Source organism: Prorops nasuta, unplaced genomic scaffold (genome assembly GCF_024137725.1).
Source record: "Prorops nasuta isolate Cenicafe-Biocafe unplaced genomic scaffold, Cenicafe_Pnas_1.2 PNAS00030, whole genome shotgun sequence".
In the NCBI taxonomy this organism is placed as follows: Eukaryota; Metazoa; Arthropoda; class Insecta; order Hymenoptera; family Bethylidae; genus Prorops; species Prorops nasuta.
This window is the reverse complement of record NW_027116827.1, coordinates 2306714-2328484: the sequence shown is the minus strand read 5'-3', so window position 1 is coordinate 2328484 and position 21771 is coordinate 2306714. Positions and strand designations below refer to the sequence as shown.

The window sequence follows — 21771 nt, the reverse complement described above, 5'->3', positions numbered from 1 at the left end:
ATTTGGTAGAGTTCCGTCGCGGCGGGATTTTTAATCGAGGCCTCGATAGACCAAGGACACACCATTGGCCTGTCTCGCTCGGCCAAACGTCACGCAGAACCGCAATATTTACTATCTCTTTATGGCGTCGAGCGGGAAATAAGAAACTTTCCGCTCGGGACTCTCGATACACTCGGACCACACGCGAGTTGTATATACTATATATATATGTATAGGAGTATCGTTTCTTTCGTTAGAACTCTACGATGTATTCACCATCCCTACGTAATTAATTATTTACACTTTGGTCCATCTGTATAAAATTGTAAACCCCACAGCAAATCAAGAGGAGAACGCTGTTACTCGAGTATTCGATAAGAAGCTACGATGAATTTTTAACGTTTTGATAAGGAAGAACGACGAGACGCGTCATCCAATTTTTGGGACCACACGCAAAGCTAGGAATCTCTCATAGAGAAAGAGGTTCTCTCTCATAGAGAAAGAGGTTCTCTCTCTCTCTCTCTCTCTCTCTCTATATATATATATATATATATATATAGTACGTGCTGCACTAAAGACCGTATTTATGCGTCCCGTTATTTAGCAATGTAGCTACGCACTCTCGAGGAGCTTTTGAGAATTTTTGTGGGAAGTGCGAGTGAGCGAGCGAAACCGAGAGAGAGAGAGAGAGACGCGAAGATTACTGCAATCAGGTATAACCTATCAGTGACTTGCAGGAGAACGACGCGAGCGAAGGATTAACCCGCGCGCGAGCTCGTGGACAAAGGTTGGTACCGCGTACTCGAGAGGTCGAATCTCGCGAGTCGGCTCCCTCCCGTTCGTCACGTCAAAATACCTGATCGACCGCGACGCAGCCATGCTCGAGGTTAACCAACTGTGAGAAATTGGTCCAGCTTCGTTTCTCGTCAACGACTGTATACCATGATGAAGAGGAGGGGTGGACCGTGTCGGGCGGGTTCAGGGTAGAGGAGAGAAAGGTGCTATTGGAATTTCCAAGATGGCCGTTTTAGCAGCGCAATAGCCAAATCCGGAAGGTGGGACGCGCGAATTTAAATTCCTAATTGGTCGAAACAAGCGCTGCGGAGTCAAGAAATAATTACGGAGGGAGTCGAGTTAGCGGTGCGTTTTAAAAGATGCGCGCGCGCGTATATTCTTCGTACACGGAGGAAAGCGCGCCGAATCGCGGTGCGGTACGGCGCTGGCGTGTAAATCGCGCTCCAAAGTTGCACCACATTAGTCCTTTGGCGATATTTATGGCTGTGCAAAGGAAGAGGCACCCCGTGGACATTAGCCGAGAAGCTACATAAGCGCGACACGGCATGGCACCTATGTATATATATACGGTTGCAGCAATTCGCGCGCGCCGTTAACCACCATCGATTCGATCCTGCGCACGCCGAATCCTTCTTGTGCGCTCGACGACCACCGATCTCTCTCTCTCTCTCTCTCTCTCTCTCTCTCTCTCTCTCTCTAGTGGCTGCGGCCATTGTCCGAAAATTAGCTCGATAAATCCACCTACCGGCATTTTGGTTCCTTGTCTTCGCATGCCTCTCGCTACGTGGAAGGTTCCGAGGAGAGCGAGACTCGGCGATACACACAAGCAAAAAGATAGCATCGTTGAATTCTGGGAGGTACGGAAGGCAGAAGGAGGAATCGCCCGTAAGGCCAGTCGTGAATTTTAAACGCGAGCCTCGTTAGGTCCGATGCTCCGCAGCATCTAACTATATATATATGGTTGCTGTCTCTGTCTCTCCAATTAGGAACACCGCTAATTCTCCAATTTACGATAAAACTCATTCACGCCTCGATATCATAAAATTGTCCGAGTTTTCTTTCCATCGGCGAGCCGAAGGTTCTCCAAGTCAGCGCGATACTACGAGCTTTCGTGATTTGCTAGCTCAGCGGGTGTTCCAATTATTACGCTAAATTGGTAAATGTATCTTTTCATTTCATTACCCACCCTCCTCTTAATTTCAATGCTCTCTAGCAAATTCAGCGAGTTTATCGCCCAATATCCGCTTCATCTGGTTTCTTCGATCGTTATTCGACCATTTAAATTTCCCTCTGTTATTCTTTTTCGATCGATCCACTTTTTCCCCAATCTCCCTCCCTCTCTCTCTCTCTCTCTCTCGCTTTCCTCGGACAACGTGGAAAAAGAGGAAACCACGAGTATTCCCACGGTAAGTCAGCACTTGCCGTTTCGGCAAGCCATTGTTCATTGGCTCTCTCGAACGGAGGATCGATTCGTCGTTGCCGCTGTTTCCTAATCGCGGTGTCGGAAATATCAGTGGAAAGGCGCGAGGCCTCGGTTTATAGCGTATCGAGTCACGATGGGCCTCTCTAGCATCCAGCATCGCGATTCAGGCCTCAAAGTGTCATTGCAATTATCGCGTGACGCAAGAGCTTCTCCCGTTTCGTCCCGAACACGGGCAACCGTCGCGGGGGACTCTTTTGCAAATTCCTCTTTGGCGGAGAACGGTCGATTTGAATAATTGCTAAATTGTTCTCCAGTGGCCGCGTTGGTATTATATAAATACACACACACATATATAGCGAAGTATCGAAGAAAAAGCAGTGTTCCCGAGTGGCGCCGCAGATATTCTCAGGCCGTGAACGATTAGCCGAGTTATGATCTTTCTATAGGGATAATTATCGTCCTATTAAATGCACCGGTGCTGGATTCCCTACGGCGCGTTAATTACCACGACGCGATGTCCCCTGAAGACACACGTAGGAGTTTTAACGGTGGCCGTGAGACTCGAAATATACAGAGTGGGCGAGGCATAATTAACAGTCGATATACGTTTCTCCCGCTTACGATCCTCGCGCGAGAGAAGAATTTTTCGCCGATTCGTTTCCGTCAGTCTCGCGAATACCTCGCCACGCATGCGCACGCCTCGAACCGTTCTACGAAAGGAACAATTGCATTTCGGACGTCGACCGTTCGAGAGGAGACCATACAAGAGACGCCTTGCAGGAATCGTTTCCGAGAATCAAATCGATGGGAGGAGGTTGCGATTTTCAAAGAGAGCTCGTCCTCAATGGGGGAGTTGCGAGTTTGGACGAATGACCAGAGATCGTTAGGATATGCGAGGGACTGTGCGATGCGAATGAAGAGGTGACTCGCGTCTCTTCGGGTATGGCGTCGGCCGAGATCATCGAGGAGGCGAATCGGTGGGAAGATACCACCGGGCCGTGCACCGTCCGAAAGCGGAGCAGGTTTTTCAGCATTTTGCGCCGTGTGGCAGCACGCGGGACACAATGGATCTCTGGCGTCTATATAGTTGCTCTCGTGGATCGTGGGCGTGTGCGCGGTTACCTCTCCGCGACCTCGATCGTAGGCCAACTTTTTTGCCGGTCTACCGTTCCCATGCCGCAATGTCCAATGTTGTAAAAATCCCGTTACAACATCCTATAAATTACTCAAAGTTCCCACAGCTCCCCCCTTCGCGCTCCGCGCGGACCATCGGGCCCTTTCCTTTCCCACCCCCGGCCCCACCATTCACCCTTGCAGATCCTCGTCATTCGTCGAGCGCAATCTCGCCACTCCTGTACCGAGTTCTAACTATATATATATATATAGCGGGGAATCGACGACCTGTCCTCTTCAATCAGCCACTACCCCCCCCCCCTCCCCCCTCCCTTCGTGTGTATACCAAGCAGCAAATAAACTCCAATAAAACTCATCACGAGTTTACATCAATCTCCCTGCAACTATATATATATATATATATATATATATATATCTCCTCTGGGCCTTACCTTCGATAATAACGCGTTCGTCGATCGCGTTCGATCCGAAAAATACTTTTTATTGCTTAACGATTGTCCTTTCGACCAAACGGTCTCGCACGACTCTAAATATAAGGGCGGGGGGGGGGGGGGGGAATGCATAAAAGTGTCTCGTGGAGCAAATATAATCTGATTTGGCCGAGCATTCGCAGGGAATGTCGAGCACAAGCGAGTTTCCAGCACGACGCGCCTCGCTTCATTAACGCTCCGGACGATCCTGCGAGGTAACGCACTGTACACTATACGCACACACGACGGAGCATCGTGGAAAGAAGCGCGAGTAAACACGTATACGTATCCAGCAGCGAGAGTCAGGCGAGTCCTTCCCGCTCGGAATGCCAATTTCACCTGTATACTGTATATATACCCATCGTCGATGAACCGAGCGAGAATCATCCCACCGCGCGACGCGCACGCTTCCGCTTCGCGTCATTTCACAATGAAATTTCTTATTATCGACGAGACAGCGTGGTGCAACTGCTATAGGCTACTTTGCCTTAATAAACCTCTCTCCTATATATATATATATATATATATATATAGATCGCAATGCAACGACGTCTCACGGAAAGTTATATGCGTGGAGGAAAAAGTCTTGGCCAGCACTTAGGCTTACGCGTCGAGTTTGAGATAACGAGCGGGAATATTATCAGAGGAGAGAGAGAGAGAGAGAGAGAGAGAGAGGGTGGGAGAACATTTACAGATACAGTCCCATCCAGCGTATATATAAAGAGAAAGAAAGAGCGATCCGTTTAATTCGTTGCTTACGCGACATCGGAATTTTGCAGTTTTATCGAATTAGCTATCCGGCGCGTCGGGAGTAATAAGGTCGGCGCGGTTGGCTTTGTCGTTCGAGATGCCGCCGTTCTGTATATATATTTACCTACGTTCTCACATGTAAGCGGCTAGGAGTGATGTATGTATTTACCGGCACCTCGGCGTCCTCGCAAATTGCCAGCGAGCTTTTTCCCGCGTGTAAAGGAGCCCTTGGATCGCGTACCAGCTCCAGCAGCTCTAGGCTCGGGGTCCTAAACGCGCCGCTTCAGGGAGAGAGAGAGAGAGAGAGAGAGAGAGAGAGAGAGAGATGGCCTGAACGTGCCCTCCCCTTCACCATTTTCCCCCTCCCACCCCCTTTCCTAACGCTCCCCTCGACTCTTTCAACAACGCGCCATCCTTTTTCTCCTTACCCCCACCCCCCCTTCCCTCTCCCACAGAATCGCGCGTCATTCTCGCCGAGAACTTCGACGCTGCTTTTTGCGTCGATTGATTTATGACGGTAATGGGATCATTTATTTTTCCCGTCGGCGCGCTGCGGCCGGCAGCCATACGGCGCACCACCAACATGGCGTTACAAATTGCGCAGGAATCCACTAATACGACGTGGTCCCGACTCTTCCGCACCACCAGTCCTCATATATATACATGTTTGTACGTATACCACCCGAATTTCTCGCGCAAACAAATTCCTTCTGGTAGAAACAAACGACCGGCCATTAGTACCGGCCAATTGAATTTAATTCGGCCTTTGCAAGTATTATTGGCTATCTCGCGAGGTTTCAGCTATCGACGCGCGTTCCCCTGTGTAATATATGGAACGTTACGAGCGTGTGTACTCGAGGATATATCCCGTATACTTTGGATAGCTCTCTGTATCCCGTTTAGGCGAAATCGCTCGAGTAAATTTGATAACGAAGCAACGTCGAGCAATTCCATAGAGTCCTGATAATAGATTACAGATACAAGCTCTAAAATTGTACAGTCAATCGTGATATGTTACGTTCGAATCGTTTAATAACGAGTTTACATGGAATCAGTCAGCAATGAGAATCGCATGGTTATCAAACCATCCGAATTCGAGCAAAAGAATAATGAGGCTCGTGTTCCATTCAATTGGACTAATTTCCCACGGAGAGGATCGAAGGCAACGCGCCTTAATAAGAATCGTACAATTATCCGGCGAATCATGCTAAAGTTGCATACGTATACGTGTACGCGGTAACCCTTTATCTCTTCCCTTCACTCATCCCTTCCCCGCGCGATTATATCAGACTATTACGAGAATCATCGCAATTAACATTATTAGCCGGCTCAGACTCACAATCGCCACTCGGCTCCCCTCTTTATAATTAGCGGCGACACCATTTAATATTTCACCTGGTAATAACGGTGCTCACCCTCGGGACATTTTCCGCTCCAGTATTCCAAGCACTCTTTTCCGCTCGGTAATTAAGCAGCGTCGTCTCCGAGTGTTCCAAGCAAGGGAAAAGTGCCGTCCCGACTGAAACAACAGAGTAGCCGTACGCTGCAGCAGCGCCCGAGCTCTCGTCTAGCAGAGAAAACGATTGTCACGCGAGCTCTGCCGTTCTCCATTCTTTATTCATCGATCCACGCCTCTATAATTGTCGAGACGCGCGCGAGGCTCGCAAAGACACCTTGCGCTCTGCGAATTTTTATGCCAACTCGCTAATAATAATGGGCTTTTTGCCGCGGGTGTCCTCCCGTAGCCGGGACCCGTCGGGGCCCGGAGGAATACAAGAGGCCCCGGCCAAGGCTGGCTGTAACTTGGCCATTTTATTGGTACGATCCGCGGCCAAACGGCGGTTTATCGTCGATTAATGGTACGCGTCGTTGTTTCGTGTTCGCCGCGCTCGTGCAGGACAGATAGCCGAGAGAACCTATTGCGCCACGCTTCCACTCGACTCCACTGAATCCACTCTCCAGTCGCGCGCGCCAGCTACTAATGGTCTCTCTCTCTCTCTCTCTCTCTCTCTCTCTCTCTCTCTTGTTTTTCGACCGGAGAACCAACCTTCCTTCCCGTTGCACCTCTTCAACAACGGTCACCACTAACACACGCACACACACATATAGTATCAACAATTTGGCCCGATAAAAATTCTCCTTAATAACAACCCTACTCTTTCCACCAACGGTCAGTTACATCTGTTCCTCCGACGCTCCCATTATTCCTCGGCGCTTTGATGCATGGCTCTCAAAACTAATAAGGAGTCTAGCGTAGTGGAAGAGGCGAGGAAAAAGTTGGAGCGTAGCTATGTAGATGGCTAGAAAACATAATAATAATACGAGAGGAAGAGGCAGAAAAAGGAGACGAGCGTGCTTCGCGAGTGTTGGATGTAAAAGCTCGAGGTTGGCCGAGGAGAGTGGAATGAACGTAAGGTGGACGAGACAGGTCGGCTCTGGCCGGGGCATGTCGATACTCGTTAAATGTAACACTGCGTGGTTCGTCCCCCCCCCGAGTCGTCGCGTTCCGGGAGGAGATGACGCGTAATGCCGGCCGCGGTCTCTCTCTCTCTCTCTCTCTCTCTCTCTCTCTCTCTCTCTGCAGCTCTCTTCAACTTCCTTACCTTCCCGGTATACGGGGAGAGATAGCGCCATATCGAGCCTTCCTCTATATATATATATATATATATATATGTGTGTATATTGGAGAACTCGCGCATTGCACGCACGGTTCAACGTCGCGTCGTCGCTATTATTCGAGCGCACGTGCGCGCGCTCGACAATGTTCGGACGGCGCTTTACATTCGTCAAACGTCATCGTCATCGTCGTTATCCTCGGGAACAACGCCTCCCGTCCCGCGCCACGGACTCGGCCACCGCGGAATCTCAACGAGCATCTCCCCTGCTCCGCCCTATCCTTCCGACAGTTTAAGGTATACGATTCCAGTTCCGAGAGAGATTTGTTAGTAAAATCGTTTGACTAAGTATGTACGAGCCAATCGCGCAGGCGGACGCATCAAAGATGCCAGAATGCAAGGACATGCGGTTCCAGATGCCATCTCGCCGATCGATCGCCACGATTTATCGTATAGATACTGGGCCCGTTGCCGTGCTTGCGTTACCAACCAGCAAATTCGTCTCTCCTTACAACCCTGTGACGCTGCAACGATGCAACCGCTCGTTTCGCGCACGAGAGGAGCCTAAAAGGTTTTCCTCTAAATAAAACTTCGAGGGGCTTTTGTATCACCACGCTTCTTCCCGGGAGAGAAATTTCCATCGAATTGCCCAAGAAATTTTCATAACACAGATGTAACTTTGTGCAAAGATATGGATTTTCTTCGATAAAGCGGAAATTCTCGTCTATAAACAGGCGAGTTATTACCAGCGAGAGTGCAAACGTGAGAAATTAATTCTCAAAGGGATTTTAGTTGGGTTTGTATTGTTTGGACACTGGCGATATTTTTCAAACACCACTGTTTATATTTGCATTGCAGTTGGCGCGTCGATTCTCGCATGTGCGTGTATGCGTGTTTCGGTAGATGGGCCTTTGCTTGCTTAGAGAGAGAGAGAGAGAGAGAGAGAGAGAGAGGCTGGTCGGTGCATGAGGAATAGGCGCGCACCAAGGACTATGTATACGAGCTGGAAGATTCTGTGGTGCTGGCGCGTTGGCCGCTGGTGCGCTCCGAGGCTCCCACGGTCCAAGTTTCTCGCGCGCATGCGCCCTGGTTTACCCTACCCTACCCCATTCCGCACTCTCTGGCCTACCTCAACCTCGACTCGACTCCCGTCGAGAGCGAGAGTTAACGAGCTCCGCTCCTCACACCCCTTCGCTCCAGTGTCGACGTCCTCCTTTGCGCGAAATTTTTCCGATTCCCGGCCCCGGCCACATCTCGCACGATCCAGCAAAGCTGCGCATCCTTCGAGCGTTATTATTCCGCGTTGAACGCGCCAACCGAATCGCGGATTGATCGACCGGATTGGAGCGGATGGATCGTTATTGTTGCGGAAGTTCCTCGAGAGCTAATGAGAGAGCTTGGTGATCGCTCAGCGAAAGTGATTCGAGGTAGACGACGGTGTAGAAAGGTGCATGTATATATATATATATATATATAAGGGAGAGAGACGTTGGTTGCGGTGCGGTGGTTCTAGGCAGCGGCTCCGGGAGACCGGGAAATGGGCCCGTGCGGTGCTACATAGTAGTCGACCGGGGACTTATTGCGATCCAGCGGACTGTAGCCTCGGTGCGTGCGCGTTTTATGGTGCCGGAGTCTCGCGGATGCGCGAAGCTCTGGCCCAGGTTAGGTGGTAGGTGGTAGGTATATGGTGGGAGGATGCGGGAGAGACAGTGCGAGATAGAGCGGTGGGTGAAGGGAGGGAGGGAGGGGGAGGGGGTAGAAAAGTACCGCTCGATCCGAAAGGGCCCGCTCGCCACTCGTGAGAGTACGGACCCTTTCAGCTCCTCGCGTGGCTCGAACAATAGAGCGAACACGACGCTGAATATATCATCGAGCCTCTCGTGCATCGGGCCCCGCGACTTATACGCGCATGAATATAATATGGGCATTAATAAATCCAAGCAGGTATTAATGCGGGCTAATGTATGCGTGCCGGGCATTTGTTACGCGTCCACTTTGTAAAAGTCAAAGAGTCAGCTTTTCGGTTTCCCACAATGGCCTTCTCGCGAGCGAGGCGTCTCTTCTTCGAGCTTCTCTCGTGCCGAGCGTCGCGACGCGCTCTTTCTACCGAATTTACGCCTATATATGACTTCAAAATTATGGGAGGGGAGGGAGGATGTTGTAATTACGTCGCGCACGGTTACTGCAAATGCATATTACGTATATATATATATATATATATATATGTGTGTGTGTATGTGTAAACGTGCTACCGGAATGTCATTAGACTGCCACCGCCGCTGCGGCAAGCGGATGATTTATTCGAGCAGCTCCGCTGCTTCCCGAGCGCTCTCTCGTAATTCTATGTAATTTTCACGTTTCCCCTTAATATATAATTTTCGTCGCGCTAGAAACTGGCCCGGCGAGTGTCATTTCGACACAAATTGCTCGAGTACGCTTTCCTAGGTCCGACTGACCTCCCATTTTCACTCATTAGCGCTTCCGAAAGACGACTCGCCGAGCAAACAGGAGCTGACACCTAGCCAAACTATGCATTATACATCTAATGTTAGTTGCATGAGGCTTCTGCTGCTAGGCGCCACGAGTTATTGGCTCGCCTATATACAACTCCTGTGTGTGTGTGTGTGTGTGTGTGTGTGCATCCCTTGCAATAGTACCAAAGCGTCAGCCTTTATCCGCATCAGTTCACTCTAGAAAATTGCCACTACTCGGGATATAACGACCAACGAATTAAACTTTATTATCATAAATATTCTGCCTATAAATAATCCCGTCCAATCGTATATTCTTCGCCATGATAGAAATGACCATTTTATATATATATAAGAATTTTCGTTCTTCCTGCGGAGCATTATCCCGTTCTACATAGGAGGATCGGATGTACAGTTTGTATCGAATCAAGTACGATCCCATCCTGCCAGAGCTTCCCAATCAATAGGACGTGAAATCACGCGAGACGAGGAGTCGGAGAACCGCAGACCGTGTACCCTGTCGAGCTTTATTGAAAATACGCCGCGTAGCAATTTTCCAAATTATTCTCCATCCAATGAAATTTGCAATCGGTATCATCCTATACCGGTACACTTTTATATACCGGCAAATTTCTCAATGTGGAAAATTTGCTATGCATATAGGACGGCGAATCTACGTAACAAATTTGACTTAGCAAAGTGTATAACAGATTTGTATAACGGAAGATGTATCACCAGCATGGATTAAATTTGTCTCTTTCGATTTATGGAGTGCAACACAGCGTGATTTGATTTAAAATCGTAGTTGATACCGAGCTCCGCACTTGGTTCGAGGAAAATCCGCTGTGTGGTTGGAGTCGTTGAAATAAATCGTGGGGGAAGACTGATGAGATGTAAAAGTATTGTCAGTTTGACCCATCCTAAGCAGATGGTTCCTCTTAGCTCGGCTTTTTGCCAAATCTGTACAAAGCTCCACTGGTACTGCACTACTTTGCTATTCTATTGCTCGGCCATTTGTCGCTTACAGTCAGTGACCGTTAGCTTGGCACAACTTATCGCTCTATGAACTAAAACTCGGTTAAGTTCGCAATGTAGTCAATTCGTAATTGAACTCGTGTCGAACACTCCGTATTGACAACTTGATTCAAATATGAATGCTGCCCTTAACGTTAATGCACAATCGTAATACTTAGTATCTTGCATCCTACAATTCCGAACTGCTTATCAATGATTCAACATCGGAAATTAAATCGTGTGGGACACGCAATCATCTTTATGCGTCAAGATTCTCCATCGGTAAATTATAGGTCGTTGCGTAAAGTTCTGCACGAGGAGATTGATTAAATTTCACGTAGCATAAATAATCAATAAAAAGACTGTGGTAAAAAGTCAGCAGCAACTTCTCACCGATCCCAAAATAATCAATAAAGAGTGAGAGTAAAATATCAGCAGCAACTTCTCTCCGATTCCAATCACTTGTCACACGTACATGCGCGTGCTACGTATACTATACTTCGTTAATAAAGGTGATACATAACAGCCAACTTGATGTAATCCTCTTCCTCTCTTCAACTGTATAGGAGCTAGATAGAAAACCGGGAAACGGGGTTTTTGTTTTAAAGTATCTCAGGCCTGAATAACCACTTGCAAGGGGAAGTACAGTGTTAACGTTACACTTTGTGCAATAAATATGCGTGAGCGAAATATCACCAGCATCGATTAAATTTTTTTATATTAATCAGTGGAGCGACGTGCAATTACATTAGAACTCGCAATGGATGCCAAAGTGCGGATTTAGTTTGAGGAAAAGCCGCTGGCTGGAGTCGTTAAATGTGTCGTCGGGGATGCCTGAAAGTATATATATTGTTCGTTTGACTCATCCTAGGCAGGTGGTTCCTCTTGCCTCGGCTTTTTGCCAAACCTGCACTGGTACTGCATTACCCTACTACTACTACTCGAATATCTCTATATATATATATATATATATATATATATATTAAATATATGCAGGGAATATATCACGAGAGTCGATTAAATTTTTCTATATTAATCTAATTGGAGAACAATGATGCAATTAAATTTAAACTCGTAGTGGATGCTTCAGGGTCCGGATTTAGTTTAAGGAAAAGCTGGTAGTTGGAGTCGTTAAATGTGTCGTCGCGCGGAAGCCTGAAAGTATATTATCCGTTTGACTCGTCCTAAGCAGGTGGTTCCTCTGGGCTCAGCTAGCTTATTTTTGCCAAACTTGCACCGGTACTTCACTTCTTTCCTACTACTACTCAAATATCTATATACATACAGAGAGTGTAAGACGAGAGTCGATTAAATTTGTCAACATCAATCTACGGAAAACAATGATGCGATGAAATTTAAACTCGTAGTAGATTCTTCAAGATCCGGATTTAGTTGAAGGAAGAGCTGGTAGTTGGAGTCGTTAAAGGTGTCATCGGGGAAGTCTGCGACGGTATAGAAAAGTATCGTCAGCTTGGCTCGTCCTAAGCAGATGGTTCCTCGGGGCTCGGCTTTTTGCCAAACCTGTACTGCTACTGCACTACTTTACTGCCACTACCGCTCTCGGATCTGTGTACAGGGAGTATATAAACTGGAAAGCCATGCAGTCGTCTCGCGTGGAAACTCTGAAATTCCCCGAGTCACATTGTTTGCTTTGTGAAAGCGTTTCGGCGAACGACTGCGGCCAGCTTTGTCTTCGTTACCGTTAACGCAATTATTAATGAGCATTATCGCCAATTAAAACATTTGTCTTTCAACAGAGACTCAATTAAACGCATTCGCATCGTGCCATTGTATCGTTAAGGCCTTTCTTGCGGAGCTGCGAACTTGCGCAAGTTGCGCGGTTCGGATAAAACTTAATGAGAAATTGAATATGGGATATAATAATTAATGGCTTATCGATAAGTTGTAGGAACCTGGTGAATTATATTACGGTTTCATAATAGAGACGTTTGATAATGCGGGATAGCGTAATTAATAGAGGATAACGTTTTCTTTTAATAAGGTTATACTCATATAGTATATATATATATATATATATACTTCTGACAAAAAGGAGGTCTGCAGCTAGACTGCATGGGCCGAGAGTCGGAGCGCTTGGCGTATTTGGCAATCGACTCTTTGGAAACACCCTCGCCACTCTCGATTACGCGTAGCTGCGCGGAGAGAGGCTGGCGAAAGAGAGAGGGAATTCATTTGCATATTAATCTATATAATTAACCGCTGCTAACTAATCGCTCACGTTTAATTAACGCAGCCGCTAAACGGGCCTTGCTCGCATTAGTAGAACAGAGTCTCTCTCGGGGGAGAGAAGTGTCGTAAACTCGTGCTTCTGATTAAATGGTGTTCAACGCCCCCCCCCCCCCTTCCCATCGCAAGCCGTCTTCGACCCCAGCGTAATGGCGATAGTACAATAACTCGAGGATTTTCTTGCGGGAGAGGAGTCGTTAAAGCGTATACGTACGCAGGCGCGTTTTTCTCTCGAGTCTCGCAGTATGCAATTTAACATTAAACGAGACAAGTGTCCGCGCGAGCTCTCCTCGTCCGTCCACGCCCGGTACCTTTTCCACTGGCAGTTCCTTTCGCGATCGGTCCGTCCTCGCGGAGGTGGTGGGGGAGCACGTTCCCATCTCCTTATTCCACTTCCACGCGCACTTTTGCTTCTCCATCCCTTTTTGCTTTCCCTCCTCGTTTCTTCGATCTGCTCGTCGCTGCGGTAGCAGCGACGTGCGATGTTGCTTTATGGCCAATGAGAAAACTGAGCGCTCGACGCGTCGCGGCGAACAATCTCCCTCGCGCGGAATCGATTATCTACTTAAGGCGAATCGTACGCGTTCCTCGTCGCCGTCCGCTCGGAGAAAAGGGACAAAAGTCCCGGGGCCGATCTCTCCTCGGGCCAACGCTCGGTGTAATCGTAGGCCGTAAGTGCATCCGTCGAGATTGTCCAAGTCCAGATGCCGCGTAAGCGAGATTTTTCTATTCAACGGCCGGAGAGCGGCACGCGGTGTGGTGTGCGTGCACACGTATAACAGGTCCGTTATTTAATAAACGCTTCCGCTCTAATTTAATTGTTCCCGCTCGTGTTCGCGCGCCATGAATTCTCCCCACTCAAGAAACGTCGCCGAAGAAGTATCCGCCCGCGCTCCTATCGCGCAAACACTCGGATCAATTTACAAAACGTTTCCGCTTTTCGTTGAAAGTCCCGGACGGGGGATCGCGTCGATAAGATGTATAAACTATGTGAGATATATATGCAACGGGCGTTTCGCTTCCGGTCATACGAATTCCTAATATAAATTATCTATAATAATAATATTTCTGTCTCGCGGACAATGGACTTTGTACTACTGTATATACATATAGAGAGAGAGAGAGAGAGAAAGATACGATCGTTTTGAATAGCGTTAATTCACGTTGGTTTTGCTTAATAAATTGGAAAGAGAGAGAGAGAGAGAGATTTATACATAAATCCAGGAGTGATAGTACGCGATGGCTGGCGTGCAAAGGAGCGATAAAAAGTCAAGACTTTCATAAGCGATATTATCCAATCGATTGGACGCTGCTGGCCGAACGACATGGAAATGGCGCGCGCGCGCGCGCGCGGCCAAGCCGACGGACAAAAAACGCGTTCAAGAACCGCGTAATAGGTGCTCGTGAGTTTTTGTCCAGCCGCGAATTTATCTAGGTCCGAGCGATACGGCACGGCGGCGTAATGCCACACGCGCGCGCCTATCGATTGGAATCTTATTAAACTCGAGGCTCGGGGTGGCGCTGGCAGGTGCATCGTGCCACACCAGCCATACACACGCACACATAACCTTGCGTTAAAACAATGCTCGAAAGTGCATTAAGAGGAAGGAACAATGATGCTCGAGCAAAAGTCGAGCCGTTACGCTCGAGCCGCTTTGATCCGTGCGAGCGAAGCTACGGACAAGAGTTTCAATATCGCTTTTTATCCTTAATATTTTATTTACGCGATTGGTGCTTCGAGAGGCAGATACGCTCGAGTCTCTTGTACAGGGTACGAGGCTGAGAGGTGTTTTCATGTATATGCAAACTGGAGGACTTTTGGATTCTACGAAGAATCGCAGAGTTTGTTTGAAAAGCTGATACAAAATGTACATCAACATGGATCTACGAGCATGTGGCGCGTTGTTTACGTTGGATACTGCACGGTGCTGTTGGTAGGTGCGCGCGCATCGCACAAAGTCGCTCTGTTGTTATTCGTGTGCCACGTACCGTGACCGGTGCCGGTAGTCAGCCCGGGAGAGCGAGAGTTTACAAATATCCTATATATATATATATGTATATATACGTCGTTACAAGCTGGTTACGCAAACGGCGTCGCGGGAATTTCGTAAATTCTATGCAACGACGATTTATCCTGCAAAATTTGTCCTAATCGAGAGCGAACACGTTGTTACGCGCGTCGATCAATATTCGCGCATTAAAGGTAATTAGGGCTCCTGCTACGGAGAACAATAGATGCCCTTAAGGAGACTAGCTCTCTCTTGCGTTCCGCTATGCGGGATATGCTGGGATAGAGACGAGAGATTTTGTAGATATATATCGTATAAGAAAAACTCGGTATATATGCATACGACAAAGTGGGTAAAGATAAAAGAGTCAAACTACTGTATAGATTTATGAATAGCAATCGGACGAAGGTCAAAGACTGGAATTTTCTGTATATTTCGAATGTAAACAAAGTTACGTTTTTGAGTGACGTGACGGAAGCAAACGTGTGTATAATTCTAGAAAATATGTATATAAAAAATAATCTGTGTATTGAAATAGGAATGTTTGTCCTGTTTTACAGTTCCCCTCCATACAGATATTTCGCAGCAAAAATCGTCGAATCCTTTTCTCGCAACATATTTGATTCGCTCATCCATGCAGTCGATAAGAATTTCTCTCTCTCTCTCTCTCTCTCTCTCTCTCTCTCCAGAGAGAATAAGGATCGCACGTGGTGGCGAGTGGAGCGATCGCGAAAATGATGCTGTCTGCGAGAATGCGCGTGGAGAGTCGTCCGTTCCGAAGAGCGGAAATCTTAAACCGCAGCGGTAATGCGAGCTGCGCGCGCAAGTGTCGGCTCCGCGTGTAAACACAGCGAGCCGAGCGAAAGAGTAAAAAGAGGCATGGGGGAAAATTTCAAAGGTCAGCAGCCTGCGCTACTGCGACAGCGACTTCCCAAGATCTTCTTACCCCTCTATCCCATTTGTCTTTTAACTCCCGAGTCCAGCCGACGCGACGAGCCAGTGTGTTTCCTTCCACGATCGTAACTAACCAACCTGCCGGTATACAACCTCCTTGTTTATGATACTCCCAGGAACAACACTCCGCGCTACTCCTTGGACACACTGTCCTCGCACAAATCCTCTCTCTCCGCATACATTATACCACGCGCTATACACTAACTCGGTGTATACACACAGGAGAATCCCTGCTATTATCCCTCCTCTATTGATTCATCAATCTTCAACAATGCCGGAAATAGAATTCGAGCCATCCCCCCTGTGTTTGTATTACACACACGGTCCTTTAATTCGGATTTTCGTGTATATATATACGACTTTGTATATTCGTGCGAGTGTTCGTCGCGCTTTTTCTCCCCATCCCCCATCCCCCCCCCCCCCCCCCACCAGGTTTGCCTCTCTGAACGGGCCGAATATTTTCGGATAATTTGCACGGACGAATAAAGTCCAGCGATGATGCTCCAACGCGTATGTACCTGGAGACGCTTTACTGGCGAGCTATATTCATTAAAGCGTACGTGCTGCATTTGCATTCTTCGCAACACATTATTGTGCTCCTTGGTTGGCCGGTGCACGCATTAAGGGGAACGTCTATTTAAAAGCGAATGGGACGGCGCGTATCAGAGTATTTAATTATATGCGAAGACGTCAGCATACGCGAACGACTCACGGATTCCAGCGATTCCGGTATCTGGTTTCACGTGCCATCCGAGTCTAGTCATTTTTAGGCGTGGCTATGGTTCAGGCTTGTTCGATCGGTCCTTCGTGGGGGGAGGGGGGGGGGGGGGGGAGGGGGGATGAACAGTTAACGTCGAAGCTCTGCACTCTCTCTCTCTCTCTCTCTCTCTCTCTCTAGGTAGTTCCCCACACACCCCCTATACTCGTTATCTCTCTTATATACCAAGCAGCACCGTAATCGTTCAAAAACGAAACTCGCATAAGCGTCCACATACCATACACGTAAACAATGAAGACGCGAGATGCGCGTTATGCAAATCGCCGGCTTTAGACCTGGCCTGGAACAATGGCACAATCGAGTCCTGTAATAAGCTCGTTTACGATATCTCTGCGTTGTATCGGATACGCAGTCCCCGTCTCAGATCTATGCCTTAATTCCTTAACCTTTACTCGATATAACGCATATGGGACGATTTTCACTCCGCGCAACGTCATTTGCATTTACATCAAGAATCGTGTTTACCGCTCGTTTATGACGTGGGGACATAATCCGAACATTTTTATTCGAGCATCGATCATAAATACCTTAATCCTATCGAGTAGCTCGCTCGCACCGACAAAACTCTGCTCGTTTCAGTTAGAGGAGTTGGAGTTTTCGCGTTGGAGCATATATTTTACAGTTTATTGAAACGACGAGGAGTTATAAAGAGGGCGCGCGTCGTGTCAAGTTCAGAATGTGGGCCGTTGTCGAGAGAGGATGCTGCGACTGCGTGCGTGAAATAGAAACTGTGGGAATGACCAGGACTCTCTCTCTCTCTCTCTCTCCTTATCCCTCTCTTCTTCCATGCACCATGGGATTTTTTCTTCACGTATCATTGCGCAAGAACCATAAAGTCATAAGGAAAGCCAGGCTCGCTCTCGCACCGATTTCAACGGTCGCCATACTTCAACTGGCTTTAAAACGATCGTAAAACAGCGTTGCTCCTGCGAATTCAGCCTGAGCTACGCCTATGTTCTCGCGTGGTAATTATCAACCGTTAACACGTCATCTCGCATTTTTCATGCTTTGCCTTCTCTCGTTCACCGTATATAACCATCGATCGACAATCTCTCTCCCGGAGAGTTTCTATTTCTCAAAAACCAATTCTTCGCTCTTGGCCATTCAAGAGCAAGAACCCCCCCCCCCCCCTCTCTGCATCGTTAAAAAATTATCACCGATCCGCGGCGAACTTAAATTAATATAATTCAATCTTTTTTGCCACGATTATATAGAACCGACATTGATGTAGTGCGATTAATTTATCGACTAGGTGGAGAACGTCCGAAGTAAATTAAATCTCACTTACCTTTTCTATATATACATATAGATATATATCGCACATCCATCCGTACACGTATATTGATTTATTCGACCGGAGGCAAAAAGGAGTACGTATATAATAACGAGACGAGTGTCGATTCGTAGTAGCAACGAGTATTAAATTGGAAATTCATCGGATGTTTGGAGAAAGAGGTTAACGAGGGGAAGGGAATCTCATGGTGGCTGCAGATTATTGCGTGGAAGGAGGTTGGTTGGATTTTTGTACGCAGAGGGAAATAATGGGTGTGCAGCGCGAGTATCTCCATAGGAGATTTAGCGCTATTAGCGAAGACAAGTCACTCGGCTCGGCTGGGCTCGGTGATGCTCGGTCCATTGCGGGACGCGCCGTGCCGTGCCGTGCCGTGCCGCGCCGCGCGGATTCTGATTGATGCCGTTCCGCTAGTGTCGGGCCGGAGTAATTAAATTGATTGAGCGCTACTGGTTAGGCCGAGGAACAACGGGAAGCGCGTTGGAGTGCTTGGCACGCGGCAGCCAAGGGAAGCACAAAGGCCAGAATGCTCGGCAGCACCATTACCGATGCTGATGAGCCCGCTTCGTTATCCGCACCAACCCGTAAATCACTGGCGAACCGAGCCAAGGAGCCGAGCGCGCACACTGCACGCGGATGCCCTCCGGCCCTTCCTAGTTGACGAAAGCAAGAAATTCTCATTGTTCCTCGAGCCCGCAGGTGCTCAATTTCAACTTAGTTGGGATCCCCCCTCCATCCTGACGTTTCCCCTTCGATCCCCGATGAACCAAATGCTACATCCACCAGCAGCCACACACACATATATATATATATATATATATATACCAACTTAGTTTCCACTTTACGATGATTTTAGCCTAGCGCTCGATAATTGCATCCGCCGCGGTCGTTTGCTTTCCTCGAAACTCTGGCCAGAGAGTTACCGATTGTTTTCGGTGGAGGGGGGTTCTTCATCGTCGTTTCTTCGCGTTTAGCGTCGAATTCCCGAGAGATTAAGAAGAGGAGGCTGTATAGCCACTCGTCGGCCGGAGCGACGCGATATATTTTCCGTGGCAGATCCTGCCTCACCTTCGGCTTCCCTTCAAGGTGCCTTCAGGGAACCTTCAGCCTGAGGTAATTGCATTGTACGCGCTTGTCCTTTCAAATGCCAATCACTCGCGACAAAACGCTCGTCGCTGCGGCCAGTCCGAGAGCGTTCTTGCTTTGCCTGCGTTTCACTCGGGACGAGATCGGAATTGCACGCCGGACTCTCTGCTTTGTATGCAAGCGCACCGCCACTCTCAGACTCGTCTGCAAATTCAAGCCACTCTGCTCTTGCACGAACAAACAAACAAAAAATCCAACCTCAACAGAGGATCTCCAATACGCGTATATGTATATATATATATATGAATATAATAGGTACGTGTGTATTTTATAATAAAATTTCAGACGGTCCCGATACCAACGCGAACCCCCCCCCCCCCCCTCCCACTCCTCATTAAGATTTCACACAGCAATTTTTCAACAAGGCGTTTTACCCACGATGCGAGTACATAAGTTAAGAGTGAAAAAATTAACACTCCGGAATGAGTTACCACCAACCGAGATGGCGAGATAAACGGTACGACAGATTGCACGCTCTTGCCAGGCAATAAATATCGTAATATAGAAAATAAGTTTCCCGCGAGCCACGCACTGGGTGATCCTGCACACTACGAGGAAAAATCAATTTATAAATTACCCCGCGTGCTTTTACCGACGATTGAGACTTTCCAGTGGAATTTCTCCGCAGATGTTACCGAAGCAAATTATATACGCGGTTTAATCCCTGCCACAGGACTCTTACGTCCACCACCCCCCCCCCCCCCCCCCCACTTTTTTTACGCGCGCAGACGCGTGTTAATTATCGCACTGGGAGTTTACCAGGAAGCGGCTGGCGTTCTCTGATCTGTCAGGGCGAGTATTGGCGCATTTACGTGATTGTCGTACCAGCTGGCGTCCTTTTGTGCGTCCGTTTGCTTCCGCGGCGTATCGAGCTTTCCCGAAGCCGCCTCCTGACGTCGCGTCGCGTCGTCTAGAAGGCGCGAGCAAGAAATCACCGCTACCTCGCTCCGGCACGACGCACCGCGCAGCCGGCGCCTTTATACCTCGACCACCGCCAAAGCGAAACAACTGGAAAACGCGTGGACTAACAATACCGACACTCTCCCCTTATTCCAATATATCCACACGCTCGATCTATCGACAAAAACCAACCCTCCACCATCGCGGCTCCTTAAAAACCTTCGTTATTAGCTTGCAGCGCTCAATTAAATTCACCGAGGATCCTCTTACCCGTATATTTGAAGAAACGCCACTCGTGAAACACCCTGTATATACTGTATAAATAGCCGAAGGCGAGAGTAAATTTGATTCTCTCCATTTAATTGGATTTGTATTTTTCCGGTGGCGAAACTCCGAGGAAAAAAGACAGTGCTCGCAGGTTTCTTCGATGGTCTCGTAAGAAACCGCGCGCCGTACGTGACAACCGGTCGGCGCAAAGGCCGAGGAAAACTCTGCCTTGGCAGTGGAAAGTTTTTCTCGCGCGTCGCCGAGGCGTCCGCATAAAATTATCTCGCATGGCCGTAAAGTCCTCGGGACTCGCCGGTTTTCATGTCCCTCGCTGTTTATATATATATATATATATAGATATACAGTAACCAAGTCGAGCCTCCCATTTTCCTCATCGGTGGAAATGACAAAAACTCGATAAAATTAAAAATGGAGTTGACGAAACGCTTGATCGCACGCGAGTCTATTGTATTTTCGGTGGAATCTCTTTGGGAGCTAATTTACGCGGCGACCATGGAGACAGATAGTGTCCAGGTTCGTCGTGTACGGTAAGTGCGAAATTTCCTGGTGGAAATTGGTATAAGAGTGTTGTTGTCCTGGTGTAGGGTAATTTAGTCGAGCTTGGTGTGCCGTACCGGTTTGCGATCGATATCGACTGTGCCAACGACTCGGTCTCTTCCGTAGAAGGGGGGGGGGGGGGTGGACACTCGCACGGGGCTCGTTGGTGCGAGCCGCGCGTAGGCGGTAGGTAAGCCCCGTTGAAGTTACTTAACTACTTAGGTTACTTGCGGCCAGCGTTGTTATTGTCGGACGTGCTAATAGATTGGCGGCTTCCATTTCTCCGGTAATAATAAATTATCAGGCTGCTTCCCAGCTGTGTGTCGTAACGTTCGCCGTAGGACACTCTGCCTGCAGTGTGTCCATGCACCACAGCGTGCCGCTAATGAATTTTAAAAAGCGACACTCGTACGCCGACTCGGCCACACGCCAATTGAAATATTAATCGAGCAGCAACGCAGCACACCACCCTTTCCCTCTCTACGCCTATACAGTCCTCCGCGTATGTATAGTGCCTTCGTTACGAGTACGAGGGTAAATTTCTCGTCCCTCGATATAGTTATTCCCCCACTGACATCTTTATCCGCGGACCAACTGTACTGTATATACATATATATAGGTGCGATAAATATTCGGCAAACCGATCGAAGCTCGGCGACTATGAATGATTCAAGCATCCGTCTGTATTTTGCAAGAATCGGACGAGGGACGATTTTTGGTCAAACAAGACACTCGTCCTACGGGGCTCCTCCAGAATTTCGCAAATCGCTATTATCATACCGGTCTCCGGGAGATCCTTTATTCTCCGCTCTCTCCTGCGGCCGATTTCACGATACAGGGCTGCACGGGACGAGGATTCGTCGAGTCGATAAAAACCACCCGAGTCTCTCGCTTATATACAATCGTCACACCTATCGACGTGGTGGAAACTCGTGTGTAACGAGGATGCATGACAGAGCTATCTTTATTA

The 21771-nt window shown here is 48.2% G+C and overlaps 1 protein-coding gene across 2 annotated transcripts in view; it reads left to right on the top strand.

The window, feature by feature from the left end:
• LOC136782850 (uncharacterized) overlaps positions 1-21771 on the top strand; it is a 199166-nt gene that overhangs the window by 32605 nt on the left and 144790 nt on the right. The window lies entirely within an intron of this gene.